This window comes from Phyllobates terribilis, unplaced genomic scaffold (assembly GCF_046119375.1).
Source record: "Phyllobates terribilis strain yellow unplaced genomic scaffold, ASM4611937v1 Scaffold_19__1_contigs__length_20705806, whole genome shotgun sequence".
NCBI classification, from domain to species: domain Eukaryota; kingdom Metazoa; phylum Chordata; class Amphibia; order Anura; family Dendrobatidae; genus Phyllobates; species Phyllobates terribilis.
The window spans coordinates 13,539,884-13,551,040 of NW_027362779.1; the positions used below are offsets into that span (position 1 = coordinate 13,539,884).

The 11,157-nt window shown below is 38.1% G+C and overlaps 2 long non-coding RNA genes across 3 annotated transcripts; one reads left to right on the top strand and one right to left on the bottom strand.

The window, feature by feature from the left end:
- Positions 1-2,599: 2,599 nt before the first annotated feature.
- LOC141176252 (uncharacterized) lies at positions 2,600-7,153 on the bottom strand. Of its 2 annotated transcripts, none has more exons than XR_012253116.1 (4): positions 6,918-7,151; positions 6,385-6,442; positions 6,142-6,282; positions 2,600-3,559 (listed from the first exon to the last, which is right to left on the bottom strand). It is a non-coding gene; the product is annotated as an uncharacterized lncRNA (long non-coding RNA). The 2 variants fall into 2 exon arrangements; XR_012253117.1 differs by lacking the exon at positions 2,600-3,559 and adding an exon at positions 4,447-6,037 and having other exon boundaries at positions 6,918-7,153.
- On the top strand, positions 7,116-10,783 carry LOC141176253 (uncharacterized). The gene is made up of 2 exons (XR_012253118.1): positions 7,116-7,241; positions 9,824-10,783. It is a non-coding gene; the product is annotated as an uncharacterized lncRNA (long non-coding RNA).
- Positions 10,784-11,157: the final 374 nt, after the last annotated feature.

An 11,157-nucleotide genomic window follows, 5' to 3' on the forward strand; every position in this document is an offset into this window, starting at 1 on the left:
ACTACGGTTTCGAGGAGATCGCACCCAATATTCCACGGTGCGGCTATTATTTGTTTTCACATATTTTTCTCTATCTATCCAGATCATCCTAATTTCTAGTTTTCATCTTTATGTATCTCATTTTCTATGTTATCTATCTATGTCAGATCAATGTATTTATTATGGTTAATAAAAGGCTGTAAAAGTAAGTATAAGTAATGAAAAACAAATGGAGGGTCAATTTCTAACTAAATCACATGACTGTGTATAAAAAAAAAGCATGTTAGAGAGGCAGAGCCTCCCAGAAGCAAAGATGGTCAGAGGTCACCGATCTGTGAACAACTGCGTCTAATAATTGTAGAATAATTTCAGGAAATTTTTCCTCAATGTGAAATTACAAAGACTTTGAATATCTTCCATCTACAGGCCATAAAATCATCAAAAAATTCTGGAAAAATCCATGTGCACAAAGAATGGGGCTGATGGTCAATATTGAATGCTCATGATGTACGGACCCTGAGAAGGCTCTGCATGATATCAAGACATGATTCAGTCATCCAAGTCACTGCATGGGCTCAAAAAAATTTCCAGAAATCATTGTCTGTGATCACAGTTCACCATGCGTTCCACAAATGTAAATGACAGCTCTATCATGCAAAGAAAAAGCAGAATATCAGCACAATCCAGAAACGCTGTAGTCTTCTCTGCACTCATTTATAATGGACTCAGGCGAAATAGAAAACTGTTCTGTGGTCAGAAAAATCAAAATGTGAAATTCGTTATGGAAACCACAGACGCTGTGCCCTCAGAGTGAGAGGGACCATTCAGCTTGTTATGGAGGAGACGGACCATCCAGCTTGTTATCAAGGAGAGGGACCATCCAGCTTGTTACGGAGGAGAGTAAACATCCAGCTTGTTATGGAGTTAAAGGATCATCCAGCTTGTTATGGAGAAGAAGGACCATCCAGCTTGTTATCATGGAGAGGGACTATCCAGCTTGCTATGGAGGAGAGGGACCATCCAGCTTGTTATGGAGGAGAGGGCATTTGCAGCTTGTTATGGAGGAGAGGGACCATCCAGCTTTTTATCAAGGGGAGGGACCTTTATCAAGGAGAGGGACCATCCAGCTTGTTACGGAGGAGAGTAAACATCCAGCTTGTTATGGAGTTAAAAGATCATCCAGCTTGTTATGGAGAAGAGGGACCATCCAGCTTGTTATCATGGAGAGGGACCATCCAGCTTGTTATGGAGGAGAGGGACCATCCAGCTTGTTATGGAGGAGAGGGCATTTGCAGCTTGTTATGGAGGAGAGGGACCATCCAGCTTTTTATCAAGGGGAGGGACCTTTATCAAGGAGAGGGACCATCCAGCTTGTTACGGAGGAGAGTAAACATCCAGCTTGTTATGGAGTTAAAGGATCATCCAGCTTGTTATGGAGAAGAGGGACCAGCCAGCTTGTTATCATGGAGAGGGACAGTAGTGTAGCAGACCTATCTTTCGTCAAACTCAATTTGACAGGTGCCATGCCCCCTATCAAAGTGTATCAAAGTGTCTAGCCACACCCCTCATCCCCTCCCCTATCAGTTTGTGTGTTGTATCTTATTCATCATTTTATATGAATTTTATATGAGTTTGATGCTGCTATCTGATTATTTACTCTTATTTGATAGTGTATGAGTTTATCTGAGTTACAACTACCCCCCCAAGTATATAAAGTGTGTGTTTTATACGGATGTAAAAAGCAAAGACACAGTAAAAGTATTAAGCGATTTTATAGCCTCAACATTTTATTCTCATTTTATATGAGTTTTATATCCCCATACTGTTTATTTGATAGTGTGGATCTTATTGCTTGGCCATATTATCTATATGGCCAAGTTACAACTACCCCCAAGTATATAAAGTGTGTGTTTTATACGGATGTAAAAAGTAAAGACACAGTAAAAGTATTAAAAGATTTTATTTTTTTAAAGATAAATACATCTCCAAGACATTTCAAAGACAAAAACCACACTTTCACAAATGGTGAGATTCATGAATCAGGCATGTTACGCATATTGAACCAATTTCTGAACACGTTGAAGGATGGTGATGCAATTAGCTGTGGCCACACAGGGAAGTGTAACATTTATAGTTCTTCACAGACCAGATACCGAAAGATGGTGAAGCAATTAGTTGTGATCACAAAATCGCACACATCTCTGCTTATAAAGACAGCTTTTATTATTATACTTTGAATGTGCAGATAAGAGTGATGTTACAAGACCTGAGACTATTGCATCATTTTCACGCTTATTATCACCAAAACACTTTAAGACCTTATTGAAGGACAAACCACGGGCTAGATTAAGTTTATAGCCTCAACATTTTATTCTCATTTTATATGAGTTTTATAGCCCAAGACTTTATTCTTATTTGATAGGCTGATACTTATTTCTTGGGCATATTATGTATATGGCCAAGTTACAATTATCATTTTATATGAGTTTTATATCCCCATACTGTTTATTTGATAGTGTGGATCTTATTGCTTGGGCATATTTTCTATATGGCCAAGTTACAACTACCCCCAAGTATATAAAGTGTGTGTCTTATACGGATGTAAAAAGCAAAGACACAGTAAAAGTATTAAAAGATTTTATTGTTTTAAAAAATAAATACATCTCAAAGACATTTCAATAATATAAAAATCCTTACAGAATATTATAAAAAGTATCACAAGTACAATTAATATACAATTCTTACAAAATAATATAAAAAGTGTTACATTCACATGTACCAAAATGCATGTAATAATAATAATATACATTATTACATTTCTTGCAGATTAATATAGAGTGTTACAATTCAGTCAGATCATTTATCCAATACAACACTTACATCGTGAGCCACATGGATTGTAGTAATGGTAGAGACCTTTTTTTTTAGGCAGCAAAATTCCTTGTGTGATACCTAATGATGGAGAGTGTAAAGATTGAATTGTGCGGGTTGGTGTGGATAGCGTCCGGGGTGTAGATACATCGCTACCTTCACTGATGGAAATTTTTAATCCATCTAAAAGCTGTCTAGTAGTGGGATTGGCCACAACTGTAGATGGAATATTTAGCTCTGCCATTGCCTGCATAAATGAATCCCAACCCCGAGGCAGATTCCTGCTGGTCAGGGCATGGCTCTGTGTTGTACTACGTACCAAATCCAGCAAGTTAGATCCTGGTATTACAGTTCCTTTGAAAATAAATTCGCTTTTATCATTCCAGGATGTAACATTTTTATTTTGCAGCAGCCTGTTTAGTAAAAATTCAGCATTCTTTTTCTATCGTTGGTTTACATGGCTTACAATTTCACTGACCTCTTGATTTTTATCAGGGCCTGAATTTGGCAATTGTTGCTGATCAGATTCAGGAGGGCTAACGAGATTTAAAGTTGTTACTTCTTTTGAACTGTGCCTCGCATGTACCAAGTATCGTTGTAGCACGGAACTATACATTTTAATTTTCACATCATCGGGTATGTCACGACGTTGTAAAACTGCGCTAATTTCATCATCAAGACAACGAATAACACCAGACCCTCCACAAATCTGATGTGGGGAAAAGAGAGAGAGATTTCATCATATAGTTTTTGCCAGCATGAATAAAACCAAACAATATTATTGGGTTTGTGAGAAAAATGAGTTTCAATATTATGTAACAGCTGTTTTACAAAATAGCTCTTTCCAGAATTAGACGGGCCGGCTAGAATGCAGGAGAATGGGTGTTGTAGCCGCGGATCCATCACAATACTCAACTAATAGCCAAATGGCAGGGTGGTGAAGTCGTCTAATAGGCACCGCTTTGTGTAAACGCACTTTTGTGTTTTGCGCAGTGGCCTTGTTTCAATGTCCCAGTACTTTTTATTTCTCACAATGCCCGGCTGTTCTACGACAATTCGCTTCTGTGTTTCTGTGTCAGAATTATGCGGGTAGTCCAGAACTAAATCTTTCAGACTGCTAAAATTAATAGATTGAGTGTTACCGACATTTAGTGTTATACCCTTAACTTTTAAGACAGTTTTACCAGTGTTGAGTTTGTATCCGTAAGTTTTGGGACCCGCAGATACAAACTCTGTGATGTGAGTGTCATCGGGTATCTCACTGGTCAGGTCACCCAGGTAATCGCCTAAAGTCGGCTGCCACTCACCTTCCCTCTGCACAAAAATAACCGAATCTGTGTCGTGATAAAGACACCTCTCCTGCAACCGGCCCAGCAGAGAATAGAGCTCTAGCCGGGCATACGCGGTTGTAAAACACGCTATAAAAATGTTTGTGTTTTTGTTGACCGTGTGGTGTCCTTTTGCATATTTCCAGTTAATGGTTGCAGTTTCATCATCAATGAAATGTAACATTGAAATGTCATAGTAAGGTAGAAACACATGCTGAAAAAGCATCGGGGTTGCTAACAATGCTGGTACATGGTAAATTACATCTCTGTGCAAACTTTCCCCATAAAGAATTTAAGAAAAGTTTGGAGATCTGTCTCTTTGCAGGATTCACGCCTATATTTTCAGGCCGTAATTGTACACCTTCTTTTTCAAGAAAGGAGTCAATGTACTGTTTTTTCTTGACAACGTCACTGCACCAGCTGGGATAACCCGAAGCCTCCTGCTTATCCCGAAGATGTAATTTAATGTAGGGGGCAAACAGATCATCAGTGCTGTTAGGAAAATGCCATATTTCGTAGATGTGTGCGATCCTATACCCTTTTTCTATGGCCAGCTCAAGCTCTATAGTGCACCATGTACCTGTCGGGGAATGCTCTTCATCACTATGTGCACAAACATCCGTTTGTGAATTTACAACGCATGTGTAGCAAAGGGGGAACATTAACTTTTTGTTGAGTTTTACAGGGAGAACTGGAAAGAATAAATCTCTCGGAGGGTAGACCTTGACTTTAGCAATGCCAAAGTATTTTTTAATGAAACCAAAATCATCATAGATGATATCTGGGTGGCCTACAGGGTATGTTTTAGTTTTGTTTACAAAGGGATAAAGACTGGTGAAATCATAGTAATGTAATGTCTCCCCATCTCTCAGACTGTGATAGAGTTTAATGGCGTTAGTTCGCCCGCCATAAAGAGCATCGCGTGGGTCTAAAGGTGTTGGGAATTCCATTTGGAGAAGAAATGTTTGAAGGTTAGAATCTTTTTCAACCATTTCACCCCAGTCGTGCTCCCACATCACTCTTACGCTGTATCCGCAGCACTGCAAGTAACGCTTTTTAGCTAAAAAGGCGTAATATAACTGGCCATAAGATGTATTTGTGACTTTATTTGTGTCATTTTCATTGTAACATACAGGACACCCATGATAAAAACAACCCTGAAATTCAAATGCTACATGCTGTTTGTTAACATAGGCGTAACCATCTAAAAAATATCTCCCGACTTGTTTTTCGCCGCCCCTCAAAGCATGCTGAATGGTAATGTTCTCTGTATGTGCTACATACATGACCCACTGTATAGCGGGTGACGAGTAGCGTTTTTTTGTCTTGTGATAATTATAACCGGGTAAAATGGCGATGGTTTTTTTTTTTGGTAGAAATTTAAATCTGTACATTGCCATACATACAAAGGCCAGGGTGATGAGTTGAAAAGGATCAACACATCGGGACACTACAATTTTTTTCTTTTGCAGCTTACAGTATGTTTTAACATTTTTTCTCGTCATTTCCATAATACGCTCTCTGTAAAGTTCACACGAGCGTCTCAAAATCTCAACATCTTGCTGACAATAAGATTTTAGCTCAGCCTTAAAGTCAAAAGTTGAATTTTTCCCGGCCTTTTAGCTGCTTTAGAATCGTGGTTGGTTCTAGCAACAGACCCCGCATGAAGCAATTTGCCGCCTGTATAAAAATTTTGTATTTAGTTTCATGTGTAAATACATATGAACAACTGTTGTTTTTCAAAGAGACGTGACCTTTTCTTTTCCTATTCATCAGGTGGTGTGGTGTTCTCGACTTTTTAGGTGGATTAGAAGTCAGCATGTTTTCCGGCGTATACGTCGCCTGCAGCACCCCTGCATCTGTATACATATTAGAATTTACATTCATGTATAAATACACAGGATGAAACATTGTGTAAATAGATAGGTGTGTGCATATATGTATTTATATAGTTGGAGCATACCACTGATCGGCTGTTGTAAATTAGTTTCGCTTGTCTCTCCTGCAGTGCTGGTACAGGCCATAGTTTCTGCAGCTGCGATACCAGTAACATCAATATTCATATCTGCTAGAATATCGTCAAGCTCGCAATCCATATACGCCGCTTTAACAAGAAAGAATGAAATATAAAAATAATATATAAAACATCTACATATAATTGAAATAAGATAATAACAATTCTAGCTATATTCGATGTAATGCATACCTAATTCTGTATCTGTAAGCATGTCAACGTATGGATCCACAAAATTTTGTCCTTCCATCTAAAATAAAATTAAGTATGTGTGAATTTTCTGTGCTACCTGTACTAAATCTATAGTAATACAATAGTGATTTGAATGACGACTGCCTGCATTCAAGTACGGTATAATACTGAAACTAGCAAATTTTCTGCATTTTATATAATTAATATAACTTTAAAAGAAGTAGATTATGTTACACATCATGTAAATTAAAAGCAGCCGCATAAATACCACTATATTAAGCAAGCAAAACTACCAAACTAATACAGGGTAAACTCTTTATACATGATTAAACACTGTGCAGTGAATGCTCTATTTAGTGATCATTAACATCTAGTAACTATTATGTTATTTCAGTTGTAGCATATTGAATATATGACTAAATTATTAAAACAAATAATACCTTTAACTATGCACGCTTAAACATAATTAAACAACTGGGTATAGTGGTAAGACAAAATAACTAGACAATGCGTAATGGGCTGATTATACTTACGTTTAGACCCGATCTGAGCTGTGAGGAATGTTGCTATGGATCAACACTTTCTGTCTCAGAGCTGTGTGTCATGCTATCAGGCTGGAAGAATACATGAATATAAAGGAGGCTACCAGAAAAACACACCTTCTGTTAACTCCCACAAACACCCACAAACACAGCCCAGTTACGCCTCTCCACAATGATTCTTGATTGTACGCGAGCTTGACGATATTCTAGCAGATATGAATATTGATGTTACTGGTATCGCAGCTGCAGAAACTATGGCCTGTACCAGCACTGCAGGAGAGACAAGCGAAACTAATTTACAACAGCCGATCAGTGGTATGCTCCAACTATATAAATACATATATGCACACACCTATCTATTTACACAATGTTTCATCCTGTGTATTTATACATGAATGTAAATTCTAATATGTATACAGATGCAGGGGTGCTGCAGGCGACGTATACGCCGGAAAACATGCTGACTTCTAATCCACCTAAAAAGTCGAGAACACCACACCACCTGATGAATAGGAAAAGAAAAGGTCACGTCTCTTTGAAAAACAACAGTTGTTCATATGTATTTACACATGAAACTAAATACAAAATTTTTATACAGGCGGCAAATTGCTTCATGCGGGGTCTGTTGCTAGAACCAACCACGATTCTAAAGCAGCTAAAAGGCCGGGAAAAATTCAACTTTTGACTTTAAGGCTGAGCTAAAATCTTATTGTCAGCAAGATGTTGAGATTTTGAGACGCTCGTGTGAACTTTACAGAGAGCGTATTATGGAAATGACGAGAAAAAATGTTAAAACATACTGTAAGCTGCAAAAGAAAAAAATTGTAGTGTCCCGATGTGTTGATCCTTTTCAACTCATCACCCTGGCCTTTGTATGTATGGCAATGTACAGATTTAAATTTCTACCAAAAAAAAAAACCATCGCCATTTTACCCGGTGATAATTATCACAAGACAAAAAAACGCTACTCGTCACCCGCTATACAGTGGGTCATGTATGTAGCACATACAGAGAACATTACCATTCAGCATGCTTTGAGGGGCGGCGAAAAACAAGTCGGGAGATATTTTTTAGATGGTTACGCCTATGTTAACAAACAGCATGTAGCATTTGAATTTCAGGGTTGTTTTTATCATGGGTGTCCTGTATGTTACAATGAAAATGACACAAATAAAGTCACAAATACATCTTATGGCCAGTTATATTACGCCTTTTTAGCTAAAAAGCGTTACTTGCAGTGCTGCGGATACAGCGTAAGAGTGATGTGGGAGCACGACTGGGGTGAAATGGTTGAAAAAGATTCTAACCTTCAAACATTTCTTCTCCAAATGGAATTCCCAACACCTTTAGACCCACGCGATGCTCTTTATGGCGGGCGAACTAACGCCATTAAACTCTATCACAGTCTGAGAGATGGGGAGACATTACATTACTATGATTTCACCAGTCTTTATCCCTTTGTAAACAAAACTAAAACATACCCTGTAGGCCACCCAGATATCATCTATGATGATTTTGGTTTCATTAAAAAATACTTTGGCATTGCTAAAGTCAAGGTCTACCCTCCGAGAGATTTATTCTTTCCAGTTCTCCCTGTAAAACTCAACAAAAAGTTAATGTTCCCCCTTTGCTACACATGCGTTGTAAATTCACAAACGGATGTTTGTGCACATAGTGATGAAGAGCATTCCCCGACAGGTACATGGTGCACTATAGAGCTTGAGCTGGCCATAGAAAAAGGGTATAGGATCGCACACATCTACGAAATATGGCATTTTCCTAACAGCACTGATGATCTGTTTGCCCCCTACATTAAATTACATCTTCGGGATAAGCAGGAGGCTTCGGGTTATCCCAGCTGGTGCAGTGACGTTGTCAAGAAAAAACAGTACATTGACTCCTTTCTTGAAAAAGAAGGTGTACAATTACGGCCTGAAAATATAGGCGTGAATCCTGCAAAGAGACAGATCTCCAAACTTTTCTTAAATTCTTTATGGGGAAAGTTTGCACAGAGATGTAATTTACCATGTACCAGCATTGTTAGCAACCCCGATGCTTTTTCAGCATGTGTTTCTACCTTACTATGACATTTCAATGTTACATTTCATTGATGATGAAACTGCAACCATTAACTGGAAATATGCAAAAGGACACCACACGGTCAACAAAAACACAAACATTTTTATAGCGTGTTTTACAACCGCGTATGCCCGGCTAGAGCTCTATTCTCTGCTGGGCCGGTTGCAGGAGAGGTGTCTTTATCACGACACAGATTCGGTTATTTTTGTGCAGAGGGAAGGTGAGTGGCAGCCGACTTTAGGCGATTACCTGGGTGACCTGACCAGTGAGATACCCGATGACACTCACATCACAGAGTTTGTATCTGCGGGTCCCAAAACTTACGGATACAAACTCAACACTGGTAAAACTGTCTTAAAAGTTAAGGGTATAACACTAAATGTCGGTAACACTCAATCTATTAATTTTAGCAGTCTGAAAGATTTAGTTCTGGACTACCCGCATAATTCTGACACAGAAACACAGAAGCGAATTGTCGTAGAACAGCCGGGCATTGTGAGAAATAAAAAGTACTGGGACATTGAAACAAGGCCACTGCGCAAAACACAAAAGTGCGTTTACACAAAGCGGTGCCTATTAGACGACTTCACCACCCTGCCATTTGGCTATTAGTTGAGTATTGTGATGGATCCGCGGCTACAACACCCATTCTCCTGCATTCTAGCCGGCCCGTCTAATTCTGGAAAGAGCTATTTTGTAAAACAGCTGTTACATAATATTGAAACTCATTTTTCTCACAAACCCAATAATATTGTTTGGTTTTATTCATGCTGGCAAAAACTATATGATGAAATCTCTCTCTCTTTTCCCCACATCAGATTTGTGGAGGGTCTGGTGTTATTCGTTGTCTTGATGATGAAATTAGCGCAGTTTTACAACGTCGTGACATACCCGATGATGTGAAAATTAAAATGTATAGTTCCGTGCTACAACGATACTTGGTACATGCGAGGCACAGTTCAAAAGAAGTAACAACTTTAAATCTCGTTAGCCCTCCTGAATCTGATCAGCAACAATTGCCAAATTCAGGCCCTGATAAAAATCAAGAGGTCAGTGAAATTGTAAGCCATGTAAACCAACGATAGAAAAAGAATGCTGAATTTTTACTAAACAGGCTGCTGCAAAATAAAAATGTTACATCCTGGAATGATAAAAGCGAATTTATTTTCAAAGGAACTGTAATACCAGGATCTAACTTGCTGGATTTGGTACGTAGTACAACACAGAGCCATGCCCTGACCAGCAGGAATCTGCCTCGGGGTTGGGATTCATTTATGCAGGCAATGGCAGAGCTAAATATTCCATCTACAGTTGTGGCCAATCCCACTACTAGACAGCTTTTAGATGGATTAAAAATTTCCATCAGTGAAGGTAGCGATGTATCTACACCCCGGACGCTATCCACACCAACCCGCACAATTCAATCTTTACACTCTCCATCATTAGGTATCACACAAGGAATTTTGCTGCCTAAAAAAAAAGGTCTCTACCATTACTACAATCCATGTGGCTCACGATGTAAGTGTTGTATTGGATAAATGATCTGACTGAATTGTAACACTCTATATTAATCTGCAAGAAATGTAATAATGTATATTATTATTATTACATGCATTTTGGTACATGTGAATGTAACACTTTTTATATTATTTTGTAAGAATTGTATATTAATTGTACTTGTGATACTTTTTATAATATTCTGTAAGGATTTTTATATTATTGAAATGTCTTTGAGATGTATTTATTTTTTAAAACAATAAAATCTTTTAATACTTTTACTGTGTCTTTGCTTTTTACATCCGTATAAGACACACACTTTATATACTTGGGGGTAGTTGTAACTTGGCCATATAGAAAATATGCCCAAGCAATAAGATCCACACTATCAAATAAACAGTATGGGGATATAAAACTCATATAAAATGATAATTGTAACTTGGCCATATACATAATATGCCCAAGAAATAAGTATCAGCCTATCAAATAAGAATAAAGTCTTGGGCTATAAAACTCATATAAAATGAGAATAAAATGTTGAGGCTATAAACTTAATCTAGCCCGTGGTTTGTCCTTCAATAAGGTCTTAAAGTGTTTTGGTGATAATAAGCGTGAAAATGATGCAATAGTCTCAGGTCTTGTAACATCACTCTTA